The sequence below is a fragment of the Giraffa tippelskirchi genome, chromosome 10 (assembly GCF_054371585.1).
Source record: "Giraffa tippelskirchi isolate mGirTip1 chromosome 10, T2T-mGirTip1v1.2.pri, whole genome shotgun sequence".
NCBI lineage: Eukaryota > Metazoa > Chordata > Mammalia > Artiodactyla > Giraffidae > Giraffa > Giraffa tippelskirchi.
The window spans coordinates 17,068,160-17,092,757 of NC_137284.1; the positions used below are offsets into that span (position 1 = coordinate 17,068,160).

Here is a 24,598-nt window from a genome sequence, read left to right on the forward strand (position 1 = left end):
GCCTATCCGCATACACTACCTGATCCCCCACTTGTTCCTCTGTTCCCTTTCATAGTTCCACTGTTACTTTGAACTTGTATGCAGTTGTCAGCAGATATGTTTTTATCTTGGTCCTTCAGAGACTTTCCCCATCATGGTTCACAATACCTAATACATGATCAAAATACAAAATGATGCTCCTGCATTGACTTTGTGCATTGACATTCACATTCCCCGGACTATGGGTTTTCCCAAGGGAACTTTACCTGGTCCAGCTAGCCCCTGGTCAGGAAGCAGCAACCAGCAACATCTCGATGACTATAAGTTCTGCGATGGAATAAATCTTCAATAACTGACCACCTTTTGCAAAGAGCCAACTCACTGGAAAAGATCCTGATGCTGGGAAAGATTGGGGGCAGGAAGAGAAGAGGGTGACATAGGATGAAATGGTTGGATAGCATCACTGACTCAATGGACAAGAGTTTGAGCAGACTCCGGGAGATGGTGAGGGACAGAGAAGCCTGGAGTGCTGCCATCCATGGGGTCACAAAGTGTCAGACACGACTTAGTGACTGAACAAGGAACAACAACTCACACAGTTGCACTTTCATATGTAGAGCCACACTACTTAGTCCCTTGGTTCAAATATTGATAAAACTGTGGAATCTTTCCCAGGAGAGAAAGTGCTTCTCCCAGAAGCTTCATCAGGTACAGCTCTACAAAGTGTGCTGGAGTCTGGGGGCCGCAGAGAAGAGATAGAATGCCCCAAGTGAGGGCTACCTGTAGCCAGGTGGATCATGGGGCTTTCTGGAGTCTACATTCAACCAAACTGGTGTTGCTAGCCTGTTATGCTCCTTGTCTGAACATCCCCCTCCTGCACTCCCTTCTCTGGGTTAGGCTTCTCTGAGAAGCATCCTTGACATCATCTCCTTTCCTGCCCTCCCCCACGCCCTGTCAAAACTTGCCAGATTTGCCATATTCACAGGACCTTGCTAAGGTTGGCTCAGACAGTCATGTCAATGAGTAAGTTGCATTTTGTCATGAGCTTCCCAGGGCTCAAAGGAATCAGCTTATGGTGATCGTTTCAGGCAGACGGGATGCTGGAGCTGGATCTTTCAGAGCATCCCAGCTAAGCTACCTGGGATACCCGCATCTAAGGCCAGCTGTGGACAGGGGAAAGGTCCTCCCACCCCGTGCTCCCTCCAAGACGATCAGGGAGTCTCTGACTTGAACACCACTTGGCAGGAGTTCAGTTTGGAAGGGTTGGAAAGGAGCCCCCCCACCCCTCAGTAAATATCTAGTCTGAGTTATTTGATCTCGAACTCAGAGTTTGGAAAGTCACCCGAACGCCTCATTCCCAAATCTGACCTTCTAGAGAGTCTGGAGCTGGCAAGTTTCAGATTCATTTGCGTCAACATGTTGTTTGGTTAATGCAGCTGAGCATCTAAGCCCATTTTCTTAGAAACAGGAAATCCCAGTGTGCCAAGAGTAAACAGATCCCAGCCCCCAAAGTTCGAGTTCATTTAGGAACTCTCTGACCACAAGGGTCTGTGGGACTGTGTGCTCGAGCCAGGCTCCTTTCCCGCCCATAACTGATCTTACCCAAAGCAATGGTCTCTCTACAGCTCAGCGGCTGGAAGAGCTGTGTGCTCAGGAGAGGCTGGGGCTGGACTAAGGGCAGGATTCCACTGTCAAATCTAAGACAGGAGTATCAAGGGTCTTTTTTTAACTTGGGCGGTATCTCCCCCGAGACTCCCACCATCGACTCTTCGACTCCAGTCACTTCCCTTTATATTTTTCATGTCTTCCATGAGAGCAGGGGTGTGGTCTGTTTTATCCTCCATCCCATCATTAGCCCTGCAACGTGCTGCATGCCTGCTAAGTCACCTCAGTTGTGTCCGACTCTGTGACCCCGTGGACTGTAGCCCGCCAGGCTCCTCTGTCCATGGGATTCTCCAGGCAAGAATACTGGAGTGGGTGGCCATGCCCTACTCCAGGGAATCTTCCCGACACAGGGATGGAATCTGCATCTCTTATGTCTCCTGCATTGTCAGGCAGGTTCTTTACCACTAGCACCACCTGGGAAGTCCAGTCCTGCAACAGGAGGCACTAAATAACTACTAATGGAATGAATGAATGATTGACAAAGCAGACCGTGTGAGTTCAGGCTTTGATGAAGGGCTTGGCTGACTCAACTCTGCGAGGCATCATGCCGGGATAAACGGCACAGCTGCTGGTCCTCCCAGAAAATTCTCCCTCACAGACTTGCCAGCACCCAGTTGGGAAGGACAGATTCTCTCGAAGCTGCCAGAAGGTTCCAGCTTCTCAAGGCTGGCCAAGTGAGCTCTGGTTCATGGGGGCTGAAGGAGAAGAAGGTCATCGACTGGGTGGAGGGAGACAGGCAGGGGGTGGCCAGAGGGGCTCCCGCTGCAGAGAAGTCTGTCTCCCTCGCCAGACAAAGAGCCCTCAGAAATCTACCTCCCCCACCTCCAGCACACATGGGGTGGGCAGGGAGCCTCGGCCTCTTTCTGACAAGCAGACCAGCTGACCCTGCTGCTGGGAGGGCAGAGGTGTGGCAGACAGCCGCCGCCCCAGACGCCGAGTCGCTGAGCAGCCACTGTCGGGCCTGACGACGGAAGAGGCAGCTCTTCTGTTATTAGTGGCTGCTTTCCACGTCTGTGTAAGTCAAACAGCCTATGCAAAAACGAAGCCTTGTGGTAGCAGCAAACTCAGAGATGTGGGTGTCCTGGTGCTATCAGATTGGGCCCTGGGCTGGCCTGCAAGTCCTCAACACAGCCTCCCTCTGGGTGACCCAAGGGGGTGAACCCAGGCCCCTGTGCCTCCTGATTGCTGACTGAAGGGGGATCCTGTGGCTGCTTCAACATCCCTTTTTCAGCACTTCATGTGAGATCATTTCTAAAGCTCGTGAAGGATATTTTATTAAAATAGATGAGAAAGAATTCTAGCCCTATTGGGCTTCCCTAGTGGCTCAGACAGTAAAGAATCTGCCTGCAATACCAGAGACCTAGGTTTGATCCCTGAGTCAGGAAAAGCCCCTGGAGGAGGAAATGGTTACCCACTTCAATATTCTTGCCTGGATAATCCCATGGACAGAGAAGAGCCTGACAGGGTACAGTCCATGGGGTCACAAAGAGTTGGACACGACTGAGCCACTAACATTTTTCTAGCCCTGTTACAAAACACCATCCCACCTCCAGAAGTTGAAGAGTAGCAAGATGACACATAACTGTCCAAAAACGTGGCACTTAACACTCATGGAGGGTTTATCTGTCAGTCCACAAGACACAGTGACCTACCACAACGCCTGATGATACAGGGAAACAGCCATAATTAAATACAAAGAGAATAAAAGGAGATTGCAAAACAATACAATTCTGGCTATACAAAAACCAGACATGGATGTCTATATGTCTGCATTAAAAAGATTGGAAGGAAATGCACCCGAATATTAATAGGTTGTTTTCTGGGTTGCTACATTGCAGGCACTTTGGCATTTTCCCGGATTTTTCCATATTTTCTAAATTTTATACAAAGACAATGTAGTACTTTGGAAATTGCTATTTAAAAAAATACTTAAAAATAAGCAATACATTTAACGAGTAAAAGAAAAATGTAAGCCAAAAAACAGAGAAGCAAAGAAGTCACAGTCTACGCAGTGTAGGCTTGCCCAGGAAACAGATTAGCAGCATAGGGTGGGTTAATGCACCTTTCATTCCGGTCCCTGCCTCTCTGTGTCTCTCCCCTCATTTCACACCCCCACCCAGCTCTGCTCCTTCCAGTTGATGCCTGGGCAGGGCTCCGATCACACCTTGCTTTCCTATTGCACCGGTCTACCTGGCATTCCTGCTAGCTTATTGCAGGAGAGTGAGAGACCCTCAAAGCAAAACCAGATGTGATGAATATAACTCAGTTCCCAAAGTGCAAGGTAAGTCTCACTTCTCGTTCTACATCACCCGAGATTTCTCCAGCCTCAAGAGTCTCATCCTTTCTGCATGCAGAGCCCTCAGTGCCTGTGTGTGAGGTGCCACTGGACAGTGAATCAGGGAGATTTCTCTGACCTCTACATGCAGCTTCTGTCAGAAACTGGCTGCCCTAGATCCCCAGGGGAACATATTCAAGGTAAAAGTAAGTATTAATAATATATGAACATACATGCACACATACCTCTATTTGGTATGTGTGGGTGCATAGATAAGTATGCACTATACAGGCATATATGCACACATCATACGCAAGTACATGAGCAAAGAGGGGAGAGTTTGAGAGCACACACACACACACAGAATTTTGTCCTCACAACATTATGAAATGGTATATTTTCTTCATCCAACTGATGAAGAAACTAAGCATCTAAGAGGTTAAGTCACGGCCGGAAGTGGCAGGGCTACAATTTGAACACCCATCTCCCCAACCTGGACCCTTCGGCAGAGGGCCCTTGCCCCTCCTCTATGGAAGTCCTGGCAGGCTGTTGTGGTCCTAGTGAGCCCAAAAGCTCCATAATTACTGGGTTGGACTTGGCCTCCAGAATAACCATGACAAAATTTGTGGAAATGTTCACAACAGCTCTTCACTTCCAGGTTCTGAGATCAGAAACGGAAGTTTCAAAATACCGAAAGTTCGTTTATGTTGAACATACTGCTTGGGCGAAAAGCAGGAAGTCCAAGAAAGCCTGATCTCATGAGATTTTTCAGCCCAATTTGGATCCACATCTGCACTTCTGGATTTTCCACTGAGTCCAACCTCAGCTGCTCGGCAGCTTCTCCCATTTCACTGACTCTCCACCTACGGGGGTACAGATAAATAACACAGTCTGTGGCCACTAAGATTTATCCAGCAATAGGCCGGTGGCGAGGTGGTCAGCTGGGTCAGGCAGCAGACAACAATTGAAATTTGAAAAATCTGCACATTTCTTTCTGCAAAGGTTTCTTAAAAACCAAACCAAAACAAACAAAAGCTCTAAACAATAAGTCATCCAAATAATGGCCTCTGTGCTTGTTTCCAGGTGCAGGAAACAAGTGGAAAGGAATCTTGCCACCTACTCCTTCCCACAAACCTGGCCTCCCCGTGGGTCAGACCCTGGCCGGGCGGGGAGAGGATGGGAAGGCAGTGGACCAACAGTGGGTCTGGGTCACCAGCTTTGGGGGAGCCTCAGAAGATGGGGGGGGGAGAATCATTTCTGTATCCAGTTTAGTTGATGGCAGGGACTGGGATTAGAACCCAGTGGATGGCTTCTGGCTGCCTCTCTTTCCAGCTATGTTAGCTGCCCTGGCCACCTCTCTGCATTCAGATGAGTTCACAGCATCACAGAGTTTCTAAGTGACTGCGTATAAAGTGAACGTTAGCTGATACAGTGTTTACAGAACGGTGGTTACTACAGCTGATGCTATTTTTAATCAGAGTCCCCTTCCATTCCTGAGTTCCCTGGGCAAGTCAGTATCTATGAGGTTTCCCTGCCAGAGGATTTAGAGGGTCCCAGGGACACCCCGCTCCCACCACCCCCACACCACCTTAGATGCCCTCACATCAACATCTGTAAGATATCTGCAAAGCAAGAATCTGCAGCACCGTGTGGTCTGGCTCCTGTACTCACGGAGTGGAGCACAGTCTTGCAGTGCAGCTTTGAACCAGCCACACCCAACTGAAACAGTCCAGGAGAAGGGCAGACCACACCTTGCAGACCCCTCCTTCACCACCTTTTCACTCTGAGGAGCTCAGGCACACGTGGGTTCCTGCCTTGCCTTGTGAATCTGCGCACACTGTGCAAACTGCACCTAACAAATGTATAGCTGTTGTGTGGCCTTGAGTGAATCACTGAACCTCTCTGGGCCTCAGTCTCCCCCTCATAAAATGCTAATGACAACATCTGACTCGTGGGTGGCTGTGGGCCCAACAGGGACATTTCTATAAAGCCCCAAGGCACATGTGGGCACAGGCACTTCCTGCCTGCCCTGGAGTCCAACCCTGCCCTTTGGGGGGTAAACCCTGGGGGCCTAAATGTCTTAGAAGCAGGCCCTCTGAGCTCCAGAAGAACGGCCACAATCTAGAAGCACAAGTCCTCAAATCTGCAGTGCAATTTTCGGGGAAGGGCAGCGCAATTTCTTACACTTAACAGTCACTAAATAAATGCCACCTTGGAGCAGAACCTTACATGAGATGGCTCTTCCATTTGAGACGGTCTTCTGGGAGTCGCTTCATCCTGACACAGGTCCTGCTCTGTTTCCTTGGCCACCCTGCAGGTGCACATGCTTTGCTGGGTACCCTGGCTGGGGTGCACTTGGAGCAAGCCCCCCCACCGACCCCATTGCTGGAAGCTGCAGCGGGAGGACACGGGGCCTTTCATGTGGCAGGGGCGGGCGTTTGTGCCCCGGAAACCAAGCTGGTGGGCAGAGGCCACGGCCGCGGCCGCTTCCTCCCCACCTTGGAAAATTACACAGAGTGCCGCTCTGCCCACTGGCTGCCAGGAGATGCCCTGCTGGGTACTGAAACGATCCTACCTCCTTAGAGTGAAAAACAATAATGTGCCCGCAGTGGCCAGCTTGCCCTTTCCTCCCCCTCCTCCTCCCTGCCCTGGAAAAAGCACAGGATCTGTAAACAAGTCATTAGATTCGAGATCCTGCCCAATTTAGACCTTTGTCTCAGTTTTCTCCAGAGTAAACTCGTGGTCACACCCACCCAAACCAAGCAAAGCCCAAAAGGAATGCAGAGTCCTGCGGCCAGGCTAACCACAGCTGACCCCACCGTGCCCAGGGCTCAGCCCGCTCCCGGGGCTGGGAGGGGACAGAGGGAAGGCCCAGCGCTGGCCTCCATCAGGGCCAGAGCCAGGCGCTCGGACAGGCCAACGGCTAAGAGCTTTGTCTCTGGGTTCAATTCCCCAAAGCAGTTTTCATTTTGCAAATGCCTCCCCAAACTATCAGAAAATCAAAAGTTCACCTCCTTTGAAGTCTGGCAAGAAACTCCCCCCCCCCACCCTTACCCCAGATCAGCTTCTCCTTTATTCCTGTACTTCCCGTACAGGCAGGCTTCTAGAAAACAGAGGTTGGAGAAAATGAAAGTCAATGCCAAATACTAACCAGACAGAAGAATAACTGCTTTTCCCCACAGCCCCCCACCCCCAGCTCTGGCATTACGGGCTGGGGGACTGGGCCCCTCTCCTGCCGCCGTAGATCTGTTTATTCTGCACTCCATAAAGGGAAACCAGGCCCTTCGCTGACATTTTGGCTTGGAGGGGGTGGGGAGAGAAGGAGGTCCAGAATTTAAACTCAAAACCAGATCAGCTTCACTAAATCTCCTAGTGCTTTTCTGTGATTCCTCAGTGGGCCACATTGTACGATTTGGGCTTTTAATTCTCCCAGCCTGCGTGCCCCCATCGCTAACAGTCTGGCTCCGAGCTGCGACGAATGCCATTAACTGCAATGACCCCTTTTTGACTTCCAACCCTGCCGGTGCTCCGCGGATGAAATTAGGGAGCAGCAGGCCCGCGAGGGGCTGAGCTGCTCCCCGTTCCCACCACACTCCTGGCTTTTCTCTGCCTCTTCCGTCCCTGCCGGCAGAGAAATCTGTGTCTATGCCCCAAACCTGGCTCTCCCGAGTGGACCGGGGCTTCCTTTAAACAATGAAACAGGGAATTTCCTTTGTCCTGGAAATGTTCCGCTTGTCATCCATGTTATCCTTATCAGCAGACCACAGTGCACGGAGTAGAGGCCCCTCCATGCTCGGGACCCAGGGGGTATCATTGCAAAATGTTTTCTTCGCTTTTTCCTCTGCCTCGAATTCAAAGCCTGACCTTTATGGGTGGAATTCAATCAGGTCATCGCTCAGATTCCCCAGCGAGGAAATAAAAGTAGCACCGGCAAATCCTATTGTTTCCATTTCAAGAAGGTTAGAAATGCGTTCTCCCCTGCAGCATCCAACGAAACGGGATGGGGTAGGGGATAGAGGAGGTAATAAAAAGACCCTCAGAAACAGTTTAAGATAATGGGAATAAAACATAGACTAGAATCCCCCACTCTATTTATACAGTCTGTTCTTCAGCACTGCTTTTGCTAGTTTTCAGGCAGTTCATTTGTATTTGAACAAGTTTGGAAAATATTTTTCGCCTTTAAACAACAGAAGAGCAGTACAGGCATACCTTGCTTATTGGGCTTCGCAGATGCTGCATTTATGACACATTGAAGGTCTGTGGCCACCCTATGTCAGGCACATCTCTCCATGCCATTTTTCCAATAGCACTTTGTGTCTCTGTATCACACCGGCAATTTTCACAATATTTCAAACTGTTTCATCATTATCATATTTGTTATTGGGATCTGTGATCAGTGATCTTTGTTACTGCTTCTACAACTTGCTGAAGGCTCAGATCCTGGTTAGCATCTTTTAGCAATAAAATATTTTTAATGAAGGGTTTCAGACACAATACAGTTGCATACTTGATAGACTACAGTATAAATGCAACTTTTCCTAAGAAAAATTGAAAAATTTTGTGACGTGCTTTACGGTGATGCTGGCTTTATTGCAGAGCCTGGAACTGAACCACTGTCACCTTGGAGGTCTGCTCGAATAGTTAGGAAGAGGGGTGGAGGCATGTGGGAATGCCAGAAGGCCAAAGGAATTGCAAAAATCAACTGCTAATGTTAACACTCTTGTATTCTGGGGCAGAAATAATTAATTGTATATGTTTAGTCACTTAGCAACCCTGAGCCCTTATTCTGAAAAGTTCAAAATATTTCACATATGTAGGGAGTAAAGTCTGTGAAATCAGACAGACCCTATGAGTTGCATAAACTTTGACAAGAAACTTGAGTTTTCTGTACTTGCTTTCTCTTCGGTAAAGTCTAATGACAGATGTAACCCATGGGCTGTGGTGGAAATGAAGTGCTAACGTGCACTGAAGGGCTCGCCTATAACTACTCAATTAATATTATTATTAATTAATACTAATTTGTATTTGAACAAGTTTGGAAAATATTTTTCCTCTTTAAACAACAGAAGAGCAGTACAGGCATACCTTGCTTATTGGGCTTCGTAGATGCTGCATTTTTGACACATTGAAGGTTTCTGGCCACCCTATGTCAAGCACGTCTCTCCATGCCATTAATATTATTATTATTGTCATCATCATCTTTTCTTAGTTGCAGCATGTGAACTCTCAGTTGTGAATGCAGGATCTAGTTCCCTGACCAGGGATTGAACCTGGGTCCCCTGCACTGGTAGTGCTGAGTCTTAGCCACTGGACCACCAGGGAAGATCCCACCATCATTACTGACATTATTGAAACCTCCTGAAAAGTTGTTTTAAAGTGAATAAATAAGTCGAGGACACAGCCACTCCAGAAAAGACCTTAAAAGCCAATCCCAGTTCTTAAACTCTGTAAAGTTTTAGACCAGATGGCTTTCTCTGAAATTCTAGCAAACACTCAATATAGATAGCATTCATCTTCAGCAGGGGTTTTTATTTTCTTCCTTTTGTTTTTGATCTTGCAAAATGCACTTACAGCCATTTTTATTACAACATCACTTCGAGGTAAAATTATCATTGGCAGAATCTCTTTGCTCTCAAGTTGAGGAAACCAAAGCATGAGGAGGTCCAGGACCTGCTGAAGGGCTGAGGGCAGCTCACACCAAGGCCTGTGAGCACAATATCCAGAGCCCTGTGTGCCCAAGAGCGGCCTTACTCTGCCAGTGAGGAGGTCCACCAGGCTGAGAACAAGTCCAACCCATACGCTGTGGAAATCATCAAAGACGGAAAGAAGCCTTCGAGAATCTTCCTGCCCTTGACATTTCTGGATGCACTGCATATTCAAAACATATCAATCCTCCACTTAAATACACTTTTTTAAAAGTCTATCAACCGATGCAAAGGAATTCTGTGTGCTCAGTCAAATACCACTCTGATCATGTCTTTGAAACCTTGAAAGTCATTGTCCTCTTGGAATATTCTTTATTCACTTTACTTGCCTTTACTGAAGAAAATGGCTTACAGACCCACAGACAATGCCTAGAGGCACTAAATGTAGCAGAGAGGTAGGAAGGCAGCATTTCATTCATTCATTCCGCAAACACTTCTCGAAGGTCTGCTCTCCTTCATGCCTACTCGTGCTTATCATTCAGGGTTCAGCCTAAATGTCATTTCCTTGGGGAAACCTTTGACCTCTAAGACTGGTTAGGTCTCCTGAAGCATCTTCTACTTCCTTTTTCACAGAACCCTTTGCCCTTATAACAACACACTCAGTATCTCTTTTCCCACCTTGACTACAATTTCTGTACCAAAAACTGCCTTGCCTGTCTTTTTTCTAACCACTGTATGCCAGGACCTGGCACACAGAAACTGCTCAATAAATATATGAATATTACTGACATATTTAAAATGGATAACCAACAAGGGCCTACTGTACAGCAAAAGGAACTCTGCTCAACGTTATGTGGCAGCCTGGATGGGAGGGGAGTTGGGGCGAGAATGGAGACATGTATACATATGACTGAGTCCACCTGATACTATCATTACATTGTTAATTGACTACCCAAATATAAAATAAAAATTTATAAAAAATAAATAAATATGCAACTATGTGCCGGGAGCTGAGGTCTCAAAGACAAACTGGTGGGGTGTCTGCCCTCAAGAAGCTGACAGCAAACAGTGAAAAACCCATACTTCAGTGCTTGCCATGATGTACCAGAAGTCACTGAATTATCACCATCACAGAATTATATTCTGCACACACATCCTTACTTTATTCCAGATGCAATCTGAAAAGAACAAGGATGGAAGATTTCAAACTGCAGAGATTTTTCTGAAAATGCATGAGCCATAGAAATACCAGACTCTTGATGAATTCTATACATAATCAGCATGAGATGATCCAAGACTTGAATTGGGCATTCACAGGTGCCCAGGAGATGATCTATACTTTCTCCTTTCTACAGAGCAAGTGTGAGAAAGAAGCAGGACCACAGTGGTTCATCACCCCTAAAACCATCGTGTAGTAAGCCTGCAGGGAGCTCTGCTCTATTTTCTCTGTGGCATCTGTCCATCTTGATTTTAAACAATTCAGCTCAGAAATGCATGCCACTAATTCAGGGGTAGACACAGGATGAACCTTCTCAGTGATTCCAGTTGAAGACTTCCAAAGCAAAAGCCACCACACCTCTGCTCATGAAGAGGCCTTAGGGGCACTTCCCTGGCAGTCCAGTGGTTAAGAATTCTCCTTCCAACGCAGGAGGTGTGGGTTCAATCCCTGGTCCAGGGAACTAAAGATCTCACATATTGTGGGGCAACTAACCCTGCAAGCCACAACGAGAGAGCCCACACAGCCAAAAAAAAAAAGAAAAAAAAAAAAATCAGGCCTTAGGAAGGAGGTCAGATCTCCCCAGAGAAGAACTAGGTTTTTATTTCTCACGATCATTCCAAATCCACAGCAGGTAGAGCATGTCATATGATCGATTTTCCGTGGGTCAGTGTCATGAAGCAGGGAGAGAAATTGCTCCATGTCTTGGACATATCAAGCCCGTGGGTACCAGTAACTGAGAACAATACAAAGCAATGCAAGTCCAGGGAACATGCATTGGAAGGACACTGGGGTCAAAGTCACCATTCTACCTACCTGTTTGCTAAATAAGTTGCTTTGCTCACATTTAAACTTAAGGAGAAATCTACTTACAATGAATTAAAGGGATCTTGGAACTCAGAAAGCCAAGTCTCTGTTAAAAGGATGGAATCTGCTGTCAGAGAAAATCATATATTCATGGCAGGACAAAGCGTTAGAACTGAAAATGACCTTAAAAACAACAGATCATCATGCCAGTATTTTACAAATGAGGAAAATGAAATCACCATGCCCTGGAGGATTCCCTGTGGCTGAGGTCATTTTCAATGAAAAGGTCTACAGGAAAAGCCCACACCTTTCTTTGACAAGTCTGATATACATTTAATCATCATTTGTGAATATCCCAGTGACAGATTCCTAGTGCACCCGTTTTATAGATGGGAAAGACAGCATTATACTCTTAAAGGCCAGTGTAGAATTGGCAATGAAACAGAGAGAATAGATGGTAGCCTTAGTTGCAGCCCCAGGCCAGCACTGGTAATACTTGGGTAACGATGGACATCTACTTTTCCTTTGATTTTGCTTTAATGTCGGTCATAAAAGTCAATGGAAATGTTAGTCTCTATTTGGACCACACATTGCTGACTCAAATAAAAATAATTCACATAAATATACTCTCCAACTGAATTCAGATTTTAAGACCGTTTTTGACATGAAATATACAGACTTGCATGATTTAATACAGGAGCCACTAGCCACATGTGAATTAAATGTAGATTAACTAGGAGGAAATGGAATGAAACTAAAAACTTAGTTCTTCTTTGCACCAGCCACATTTCAAGGCCTTAGAAGCTACCTCAATAGCTAGGTTACTGGCTGTTATAGTGGATGGTGCGGACTAGGGCATGTCCCTCCTTTGTAGAAAGTTCTGCTGGACATCTCAGATGAAGACAGTTTGCTTAATCTTCCACTTTGCCTTTAAGATCAGGTTAAGAAAGCTGAGAGGTATTAATGAAGTTTCTCAAATCTCTTATCCTAAAAATTATATAAGAACCTCATCTCTCGTGAGGTTTCCAATGCATCAATCTTTTCCAAAAACAGATGTTTAAGCCTTCTACATACCAGGAAAATATCACTCTCCCTTCCACTCAAATCAATTTAAAACCAGAATGTTAGAGTTACTTGAAAAAGATGAGAATGTGTTAATTAGCTATTTCCAAATCTGTAACATCTTCAGGCAAGACATTGGACGTAGCTAAGATGGTAGGATATATGTCTAGAAAACCTTCATACAATCTAACCTCCCATAGATAGATACCACTGTCAAACAAAACGAATTTTCTGCAAGGCTGAGTTAATTTCCATGTGAGATGTTCTCCATAGTTTGAAATATATATTTGAGATGCTCTCTAATCTCTTTACCTTCACTCTGTGGTTTCAGTGTAGAAAAAACACAGAATACTCCTTCAATACAGCCTACAGATCTTGGTGGTCATTTGCTTTCATGGAGAAAGAAGCAGTGGGGTTGATCTTAGCTGGATTGTGGTTCCTAAAGAACTAATAGGTCAATGTCTGAGCAGCTCAGTCTCCACCCTGTGGACTTCGAAATCCCAATTCTGTTGGCTAACAAGAAAGCCTTAATACCTAATTCAACACGTTCAGAAAAAGATGTCAGGAGAAGCTTTTCATCAGAATCCTAAATGTCTGGATGAGCCTTTTAAAATGAAAAGAGCCAACTTCACGTTTCTTTTTTGTGTGTGTCTCATTAGAACTTAGCTGCTTCAGTGTGGGTAGAACAGGGGTAAACATTCTTCCCCTTCATTCCACCTCTGGTCACACAGTCATACTGGTTGTGTAGCGTAACACGGAGAGAGACAAGCTTTCCTAAAATGTTACTGATTCTGGATGAGAACAAAGACACAGCTTGCCTGTTGAGTCTCCATGCCTGGGGGAAGAGCCACCATCATCTCTGCCTTCTACTCCAGCAGAGGACCATCTTCAAAGTAGATGACTTCTTCCACACTGTCACCCCTTCACTCACACTCAAGTCAATTTGAGCTTTCAGTTACTTTCACACTTAAACCATCACATCCCAAACCAATACAGATTCCTTGATCAGGAGCGTTCAGTCTTACAGTTCCTCCTAGGTTGGAAGACTCTTCTTTTTGGAAGTGGAAGGTAAAGCAGAGCCTATGGAAGGACTGAAATGTTAGCTCCCTCCGAGTCAACCCACTTCAGGCCTGGTCCTGCGTTCCCACAAGGACAGGCAGGAGACAGAGGAGGTGGTACAGGTGGACACGTGGTGGGGCAGTGGTTGCTCACTAGATGAGCATTGAAAAACCACTCACAAGGGGAAGTGGTACAAGATACATGGCTTATACTCTAGGAGGGTTTTTGACTCTTTAAAGGCAGAGACAAAAGTTAAAAAACAAAACCTGAGTAGCCTAATTTGGACAAGGGAATTTTGTTTCACTGGTGTTTTCAGTTGGACACAACTCTTTATCAGCAGCACAAGCCTGGAATTCCTGAAGCTGCACTCACATCCTGCCATCGGGTTTTACGTAAAACCCCCATTGATGGGGATGGGAGTTTCACCAGGAGAACAATGGCCGGATATGAGGGAGGGGAGAGGAGGAATATGGGATGTTTGGTCTGTTCTGGTGCATTCATAGGGGAGAGTGTCTCTACTGGCAAAGAGATATGAATAAATAACTGACGAATTTCACCAAATGCAAGTAAGTCTTGGGAACCATGAAAGTCAGAAAAAAGTAACCCATGGACTCCATTTAAGCAACACTTATTATCTGTTAGGGCTTCCCTAGTGGCTCAGATAGTAAAGAATCTGCCTATAATGCAGGAAACCTGGGTTCCATCCCTGAGTCAGGAAGATCCCCTGGAGAAGGGAATGGCAACCCATTCCACTATTCTTGCCTGGAGAATTCTATGGACAGAGGAGCCTGTTATGTTCAAACATCCACCTGGATGAGAATAATAACTAAGATGATAATAACCAGTATTTACGTTGCTGTTTACTCACTAAGTCATGTCTGACTCATTGCAATCTCACAGACTGTAGCCCACCAGGCTTCTCGGTCCATGGGATTTCCCAGACAAGAATATTGGAATGGGTTGCCATTTCCTTTTCCAGGGAATCTTCCCAACCCAGGGAATGAACCCACATCTCCTGCTTGGCAGGCAGATTCTTTACCACTGAGCCCCCTGGGAAGCGCATAGCTCTTTACAAAGTGTTTTTCCTTCCATACTTATTTTGATTCTTATTATTGGTCATTATGGCAGGTAGAAAACCTCATATTACTTATGACTGGTCTTATTTTATAGACAGGAAGGGAAGAGATGAGAGAATATCTGGCCCAAGATCACACAGCTAATCAGCTGCTTTCAAACCTAGATTTTCACACTTTGAATTGCACAGGAGCCATTCTGCCAGCATCATGGTAATCTGCAAAACACTATAGCATCTCACTGCCCGCCAGAATAAAAGTTTTTGTCACCTTTCTCAGCCAACAAGAAGCCCCACACCGCATCCCCACATGACACTGTGCGAACACGAAGTTACACTGTATAACTCCGGCTTAGTAGGGCTAACAAGCCTGTAACAATAGAGAAGAATAAGCTGTCCAAATAAGACTCAGAATTGGAAATGATGCTTGCTTTACAATTGACAACAAGACGCACCATGTAAGGAGTCGCTCAGTTGTTTGGCAAATGGCAGTAATTAATTAATGCTTTTCTTCAAGAAATTCAAAGCAATCTAGCAGGCCAGACTGTCACCAAAGCCAAGAGAGAAGAGGACTGACTGTTCCTCTTCTTTATCCTTTTGAGTGGATGGAGAAGAGAAGTTAGGAAAAGGAGAGAAACTTGTCCAGTGTCACCCAACCAGCCAAAGGCAAAGCCAGGAGCAGAAGTCAGATTACCCAACACCCCGTGCCCTCGTCAGCATTTCGGAAGGACCAGTACACAGGCAGAGCCTGGGACTGCTTCCACAGGTCCCAGGAGGCCTGCTGCGTCAGTCTCTTTTGCATTTAGTGCAGAGGTGTGCGCAGGTAGGTTCATCAAGGCTTTTTAATTAGTATAAAGAAGGAGGCAAGGGATGCACTTGCATTCACTGCAGACAACGGACTGCCTCCAATCAGAGGGACCAGCATCAGCACTGGAATGCCAGTCCGCCTGGTCCATCTCTGATGAGACTGACCGTCCCATGGACAGCCTGTTGATGCTGACTGGCTGCATTAAGAGGGACTCCTGTGTTTCCCGTAACACGCCCCTGACCATTCCAGAGGAACTGAGCTCAGAGCAGTCTGCCCTCCCAGCGGTGGGGACACCAAGGTGTCCACCTTCCGTCATATTCCTTATTTTCCCATAAGAGTCACCTTCACCAAGGCATCTGGCTCATAAATATCCTCGTTTTGTGCATATACAGTAAACATTCTCTCCTGTTTCCAATTATTTTGAACAATTAAGCATGCAAATGCCTGAGCAACATTTATTAAACTTCTGTGGACTTTGAGGAGGAAAAAGGAAAAAAAAAACATAAGCCAACAAGAATCTGAATCATCAAAGCACTCTTACAAAACCAGCATTTTGAGCCTTTAATTGGAAGTGAATCAAAAACAGGCGTGTGAAATTTTCCATGAAATACACACAGGGCCTAAATAGTTTTTTAAAAAGGTGCTCTGGGCAGAACAGAATCTAGGTCCTGTCCAGTCCAAACTGATGAGAAGAAATGATTAATTTCAAGGTGATCCAAACCCAGCCCCACTGACTGATCGTGGCTCGCCTGTAACACCTTGCAGGGCAAACTCTGGCAAGGCAGAGAAGGAGGACTGCGATTTCCCTTTACAACAGTACAGATCAGAAAGTAGATAGGGAACCACAGATCTGCAGAACCAAGTACTTTAGAGGCTCCCGTGCCCAGAGCAGCAAGTCCACATGCCTCGATGCCTCTTCCATGAGGTACCCTGGGAAAATTCTCTGCACACCAAGTTTCCTGAAGCACATTTCCAGACAAGCAGTCTGCCCCTTCTCTCTCCTCTTTCTTGAAAAGTGCAGAAAGTACAGGTGTCCCTCGAGTCCTTGACCTCAAAGGAAGTCCTGTATTGCAGCAAAGACCTTATTTGATCAAAACTGCTTATATCTGTTGCCCCCAATATGCTCTTATGGTAGAGAAAACCAAGGTCAGTACAGTCTGCCTTTTGTTTCCAAGGGTTCCTCATCCCTATATGCAACTGATCACGGATGTGTTATAATAGTATTTCTGATCTGTGGTGGGTTGAATCCGCTGAATGGAGAAGCCGAGGACATGGACAGCAAAGTGTAAGGGACTTAAGCATCTGCTGATTTTGGAATCCTGGAGCCAATGCACAGGTTTGTACCAGAGGTACGTATATGTACGTATATGGTTTTCTACAGATAACATTTTGGGGACTGAGGCAGATAATGCATGGGTCTTTGTTCCCTAAGATTCCTGACTGGTTACAGACTTAGGCACAGGGCTGGTGGCAGAGCTGGGAAAAGAAAGATCTCGTTTTTCTGTATCAGTGCAGAAATTTTAGCCCTTTTTTCCTGTCATCCTCAAAGCAGGTTATTTGAGGCTTAGCATCCTCATTGAGCCCTTACCTACCCTCACACACTCACCTCACACGATATAGTTTCTGAGTGATTTTCCTAAGATCACTCCTTCAAAGCATTTACATCTAGAAATGATTACACTGAGGATTGGGTTGGGAAAAATCAATATGAATTATCCATGATAATTCCTGTTGTCTGAAAAATACATCTTTTGTCAGGGGAGCTACATTGCAGTTTCAACTGTTTTCCATGTCAAATCAGTGATCTTTGCAAAGAGAAAGGCTGCATTTGAGTGGCTGCGTGACTGCTTAGATGCCTCAGTGGTTCCTATGGATAGTGCCCTATTTGATCCCAAAGGAGAATTATACAACGGCCAGGAAGTAAGATTGAAAGCCAAAGAAAGCAGGTTCGCCTGTGGATCCGATGAGGCTTGATATCTTTGCTTGTGGAAACACTCTTGTCGTGAAATGTGTGGCTTTGGGGAATGGATAGCCACGTTCTGCTGTCCAGTTCTCATCTTTAGATACATCACACCTTGAAACCTAGATATTTCTTTGGTATGACGGCCTCTTGTGTCCTAACAATCTCAGGGGTGGGTACTCAGTTAGCAACGTGCGATGTCTGCCTTGGGCAATATGACAAATACAAACAGTGTTTTTTAACTTGACTGTTTTGTGCAGCCTGGGATCTTAGTTCCCTGACCAAGGATCCAGCTGGGGCCCGTACCTTGGAAGCACAGAGTCTTAGCCACTGGATCACCAGGACGTCCCCAGGCAGCTCTCTTAACAGTGTTCTCTGCTTACCGGGAATTAAGCTAAAGCCTTTTCAAAAATAAGGGGTAGAGCAGGAGATGAAACCATGTGGTAATGGGTAATATGGGGTCCTCTAAGCAAAAGAGGGAAGAAACACCTTTATCCCAATTTCTGGAATTTCCTCTTCAGTTAACACAAGTGATCCTTGGGATACAATTTGAAGTTTCTTTTCTTATATGCATGTTTCTAGAGTTAGAACTTCAAACAAAGATAGGCTGACATCTCTAAATAAGAGAGTTTCTTTGCTGACAGATTATACTGAATTAGGGTGACAAAAATGCAAACCCTATACACAGAGGTCTTCATGGGACTCCTGGAGGCATCTGTGTGTATAAAGTGGAGGAGGTGCTCAGGCAGCCTTAAGGAGGAGAATGGGTTAATTTTCCCTCTTGGAGTGAAATCAAACTACAACTACAATGAGTTCGAGTGCCTCCTTGACCCCTGAGAGTTGCACCCGAGGTCCACTGTGACAACATACACAGGGCAAGGGGGGACGCCAGAGGGGGTAAAAAACCCAAAGCCAGGCACACCGCCTCCACATTGAGAATGAAAATTTTTAAATAATAGGTTCTTCAGTGCTAAATGATGTTTGGTTCCAAGGATCCTTGGAGCTATGGTTTTCTTTGTTCTGCCAAAGGAAAAAGGAAATACATCAGGAAGCTGGGCCAGTCCACAGGAAGTCTCACTTGAGCTGATAAAAGGAATTGATGTGAGGTGGCTGGGGATGCAGTTATAAGTCAATCAGCCTTGAAATAACAAGAAATGCTATTCGGTAGAAACTGAAGCCTGAAGTTAGCCTTTCTTGACGACTCCCTTTTACCCTTGCAAAATGTCCCCTTCTTTGTGTTTTGTAGAAACACATCCTCCCAACAGATTATTTTTTTAAGTGTGTGTAATTTACGTGTGTGTGTGTGTAAGTGAAAGAGAATGAAAAAGACAGCCAGAGTTCGAGCCAGAGAGGAGAAGAGAAAGCATAAAATTGTACAAGAGGAAGCATCATTGAGTCAAAGAATATGCTTTTCTCTACTGAGCTACAAGAGCTTTTTTTTAAAAAAAAAAATCAAATCATCTTGATAGCTCGGAGAGGGTGGGACGATCTGAGAGAGTAGTATTGCCATATATGCACCACCATGTGTGAGATGGAGAGCTAGTGGGAACCTGCTATATAGCACAGGGAGCTCAGCGTGGTGCTCTCTGAGGACCTGAGGACCTAGAGGGGTGGGCTGGGAGTGGGTGGGAGGGAGGCTCAAGAGGGAGGAGATACATGCATACATATAGCTGATTCACGTTGTCGTACAGCAGAAACTAAGACAACATTTTAAAGCAACTAAACTCCAAGAAAAACAAATTTAAAAAGTAAAATAGAACCTATCGGTTTCACCTTCCCTTGCCCGCCTGCTACCCAGTCCACCTGCCAGCAGAATCAGGCAGGCACTCTTACCTGGGGAACAGAGGGCTGAAGCCTTAAGGACAGGATGTGGAGGATGGAGTGAGGCCCAGACCCGTCTAGAGCAGAGGGGGTCACTTAGATAAACGCTACTGCCTGTGTGCTCAGTTGCTCAGTTATGTCCAATTCTCTGTGCCCCATGGACTGTAGCCCACCAGGCTCCTCTGTCCATGGGATTTCTCAGGCAAAAACACTATAGTGGGTTGCCATTTCGTACTCCAGGGGATCATCCTGACCCAGGGATCGAACCCACATATCCTGCATTGGCAGGAGGATTCTTTACCAGTGAGCCACTTGGGAAGCCTACCACCACCTGCACAGTCCTCCACAGATGGACTGAGTTTGAAGGCTTGGTTTTATGGATGTGCATGTGTCAAACTGGCAACGGATCACAGAGGCTAAACTCGATGAACTTTGGAGGCAAACAGGATAAGGTTCAAATCATTGTCCTTCCACTTTCTGTCCTCTTGGCCTCAGGTAAGTTACTTCACCTCTCCAAAATGAAAAGAGTACATACAGCATAGGGTCGTTACAAGAATCAAAAGGGACTATGTCCTAGAGACCAGACTTGTGGTTGCCAAGCAGAGGGATGGATTGGGAGTTTGGGATTAGCAGATGCAAATTATTACATAGAGAATGGATAAACAACAAGGTCCTATTGTATAGCACAGGGAACTATATTTGATATCCTGTGATGGACCAAAATGGAGAAGAATATGAAAAAGGATGTACATATATGTATAACTGAATCACTTTGCTGTATAGCAGAAATTAACTATCCTTGCATAAAATAAATTTTTTTTAAAAAATGAGCATGCCCATAAAGGCAAAAACAGCTACTGGTACACAGTCAGAGCTCAATAAATTTCTCCTTCTCTTCCTTCTGATTTTGATTGTCTGCCCTCCATATTCTTCCCCTCAGGTGGAATGTGAGTGTGTCTGTTGCTCTCAGGTGAGGAGTAGGAAAAGAAAGGCCTTAGTAAGGGCCATTGAGGCTCATGCAAAATGGTGGGTGATATGGTTTCAAACTGAATTGGGGCTTTTCAGTGTTGACTGAGTTTGCCCAAAGCCTAGCACCACTTCCTGTTTTAAGAAGAAAAAAAAAGCCTCCCAGAAAACTCATTAAGAGGCTCAAAATCCTTCCTGGACATCAAATATGTCCTTAAAATATTTTTTTTAAGAGTTAAGTGTAAATGAATCAAAACCAGACGAATTCAATTTCCCTTCAATTAAACAGAATTTTTTTTAAAAAATCCAAGGAAAAGGCACTTGGGACCAAATGTATTTTGGGTTTTAAATGAGACCAAATTTTGGGAAAGAGCATAAGACCCCAAAACAGAGTCAGGCCCTATTCTTCGTTTACATTAATGCAAAGGGATTAACGCAGCTCCAGTGTTGCTTGGTAATAAAAACACCAGCTCCCAGAAATTCAGGAAGGCCCTCGTGATACCCAGCCCCTTTCCGCCCAGCCTCCAACCGGCTCCCAGATCATTCTACGAATTATCCTTGGATTATGAAGAAGAACCACATGGGCTAGACAGAACTTCTGTAACAGCTTCAGTCATCCAAGCCCTCAAATGAGAAATGCTTTAAAGTCTGCCTGGGATTAGAGTCTTATAAACATGGGAGGTGAAAGGAACTTTTGCAATCATACCTTCATTTCATACGTAAGAAAACCTTTAACATGAGGAGGTTTACACAAATACTGATGCAGGGAAATGACTTGTCTAAGATTCCAGAATTCCTTCAGGGTAGAGCTGGGGCTAGAATTCAGGTTCCCAGATCCTGATTCCAGATACAGATTTGACTCTGTATTCTACTGCAAAATGGAATCCCAGAGTCTCTGAGAGCAACACACTGGGGCTAGAATGATGGTGTTCAGCTTATTCTTTTTTACAAATCTATTTCTAGTCCCTTTTTTACAACAGTTTTTAAAAAGATAAAGAGTAATATATACTAATGATTTAAAAAGTCAAATACTGCATGTTTATAATGTGAAAAGTAAAAGTCCTGCCCATAAGTAGCCACTGTTAAAACGAAAGCACACGCACACATACACACACATATCTATTATAATTATTTATGCATAGACAACTTCAGGAAAAGTATATCCATAAATAAATAAATAAACATTTCCATCTTTTTTTACAGAGATGGAACCACACATTTTGTAATTTGTGTTTTTCCATGTATTAATATACTTTGCAGAATCTTCTAAGTCAGTGTGTATACACATTGATTTTATTCCACTTAACAACTGCATGATATTTTTTACATGAGTCTTCTAAAATCAATTTGTCTAGTACCCTATTGATGGGTGTTTAGAGTTTTCCCAATTTTTGCCCTTATCAGCCATGCTACAAAAGACATCTTACACATTTATCTTTGGTATTTGACTACCTCTGATAAATTTTTAGAATTGGAATTATCATTAATTTTGTATATAAACACTTAACATCTCAATAAATGTTTCCAAATTGCCTCCCAGAGTGAGTGTACCAAGTTAGAGTCCCACTAGCAGGAATACAGAGTGATGTTTCCCTTTACTCTTTCCACCATGAGGCGATAGTAAGCTGTTTTCATCTTTGCTATCCTCATAGGTGATAAATGTTGGAATTTCACTAATTTCATTTGAATATATAGATGCCTGAGATTCCTTTCATAGGCTTCCTGACCATTTATATTTCTTTTTCTAGCATTTATTTATAGCATTTTTGGTCTATTTTTCTGCTATGTGGCTACCTTCTTCTTATTGATTTGTAAGCAGTCTTTATTATTATTTTTTAATTGACTTTTATTGGAGTATGATTGCTTTACAATATTGTCTTAGTTTCTGTTGTTACCGTTGTTTAGTCGGTAAGTTGTGTCCAACTCTTGGCGACCTCACAGACTTCAGCCTGCCAGGCTCCTCTGTCCATGGGATTTCCCAGGCAAGAATACTGGAATGGGTTACCGTTTCCTTCTCCAGGGGATCCTCCCAACCTAGGGATCAAAAGTGCATCTCCTGCATTGACAGGCAGATTCTTTACCACTGAGCCACCAGGGAAGCCCTGCATTAGTTTACATATATATCTATATCTATATATATAGATATATGTATATATACACGCACATATATCCCCTCTTTTTTGGATTTCATTTCCATTCAGGTCACCACAGTGTTTTAGTGGAGTTCCTTGCGCTATACAGTCGGTTCTCATTAGTTAATGCATTTTATACACAGTGTCAATGATGTATATATGTCAATCCCAACCTCCCAATTCATCCCACCCCACTGCCCCTTTGGTATGTTTGATCTTTATGTCTCTGTCTCTGTTGCTGCTTTGTAAATAAGATCATTTATACCATTTTTCTAGATTCCACATAAACTTTGCATTTTAAGACATGTGCCCTCTGCTTGATGGACGGGAAATAGTCTTTCCCAGTTTCTCATTTGTCTTTTCACTTTACTTATGGTATTTTTCTTGATGTTAATATACAAAAGGAGGAACTGGAGCTGAGAAAGGGAGAATAATAATAAGAAAGAGTTTCCTTGGCTGAAATCCTGGATTTCCAAAAATGTCCATTCCAGGACTAGTATCACCCAGAGTAAAAGCGCAATTAAAAAATTATAGTCTGGGTGTTACCCTTGGGAAAATGCACCTACATTTCCTTATAATACAAAGCCATGGATAAAGAGGCCCCTAGTGAGTACTGCTTCTTTTGGAAATTTTAAAATCAGTGAGCAGAGAAACCTGTACCCTCTAGATGCCTAGAAGCAGTAAAGACATCCGGCTCTTGTTCGTTTATGTGAAGTTTTGTGCCTGGCAATAGTTTTCAGTGTTTAGTTGAATGAGTAAATGCCTGAGTAAGAGTTCAGTGATAAATCCCTAAAGACAAAAGAACTCTTCAGACGTAAGAATTTCAACCTAGGGAACTTCTCTGGTGGTCCAATGGCTAAGATTCCATGGTCCCAGAGCAGGGGGCCTTGGTTTGATCCCCAGTCAGGGAACTAGATCCCACATGCTGCAACTAAGAATTTGCAAGACACAACTAAAGATCCCGCCTGTGGCAACTAAGACCCAGCACAGTTAGATAAACAAAAATTAAAAAAAGAATTTCCATCTAAATATATGCATCGATATAGATTGTAACAGCATTGACAACTCACAAACTGGGTAATTTTATAATATCAACCTATTTGTTTTCACATTTCTTCTACATGAATGATACTGCAAAACTGTTCACTCTCAGACTCCTTCTCACAGAAAATCAATGAATTCCCATATATGAGACCTGAAAAGTCTCCTCTTAGATTGCTAGATTCCAGTAGACACCTGAAACCCACGGCTGTCTAGAAATGCAGAGTGGAAGCTCTCATGGTACCTGTAACACTGATCACCCGCATGTGCACACTGGGGTGACACACGGTCTTTCACTCCCAGGGACACATGGTGCCGTCTGAGCAAATGGGCCCTGGTGGGGAATGCATTTCACGTTTCAAGTCTGCATTCTCTTGGAAGTGAAAACTTACATACTCTGGAATTTTGATCATGACCTAAATGGCAGGCACATTGTTCCCCAAAAAGGGAAAATATCTCAAATATTCAGTATTCTGGTTCATTTTTTGTGGGTAGAAGCCATTTTGAAGCTGTTGTGAAGTAGATCTGAAGGATCTGAAAAGGCATCTGAGCACCTGATTTCTGCTCCTCCTTGGAAAGATAGTGATAAGTCACCTAGGTTTTGGTTTGCGCGGGTGAAATGTCAGCATTTCTCAGTGAGAAGACGGCCTGGCCAGTCTATGAAAGTATGTCAGATCATCTGAATTTCCATAGAAATTGGATTTGCGTTTCAGGAAACAGCTTTTCCTTTTGTCTCTCCTCATTCACTATCTGCTGAGGCATTCTAAAAAGGAACTAAGTTGGTAGCCCAGAATGGATGGCCTCGTTGAAAGGACAACTTATGGTGAAGTCTCTAGAACACTGAAAAAGAAGACACAGTCAGAGGAGGGAAGGAGAATCATATTTTTATAGGATCTGGTGAAATAGAGTTTCTCCTCTCTGTCTTGACTCCATATTTAATAAACAAACAGCTTACAACATAGTCTGGTGGCCTGAATCTATGACTGGTTGTCTAATCCTTTCTGCTACTTAATTCTTGCGGCCTCTGACAAGTGATAGAGCCACTTCCATCTCCATTTCTTTTTCTTTTTTTGTTTTCCATCTCCTAAGG

The 24,598-nt window shown here is 44.5% G+C and overlaps 1 protein-coding gene and 1 non-coding gene across 9 annotated transcripts in view; both read right to left on the reverse strand.

Annotated features, from left to right (window-relative positions):
- Positions 1–24,598, reverse strand: part of FLI1 (Fli-1 proto-oncogene, ETS transcription factor) — a 139,242-nt gene that overhangs the window by 98,927 nt on the left and 15,717 nt on the right. For 2 of the 8 annotated variants that reach the window (XM_081531093.1, XM_081531091.1), the window contains exon 2: positions 246–378. The exons of 4 other annotated variants lie outside the window; for them this stretch is intronic. The gene's annotated coding sequence lies outside the window, so the exon portion shown is untranslated. Of the gene's footprint in view, positions 1–245; positions 379–6,148; positions 6,231–22,230; positions 22,370–24,598 lie in introns of those variants that run through there. 2 more of the 8 variants (XM_081531094.1, XM_081531092.1) reach the window with 2 other exon arrangements.
- TRNAG-ACC (transfer RNA glycine (anticodon ACC)) lies at positions 9,169–9,241 on the reverse strand. Its single transcript has one exon. It is a non-coding gene; the product is annotated as a tRNA-Gly (tRNA).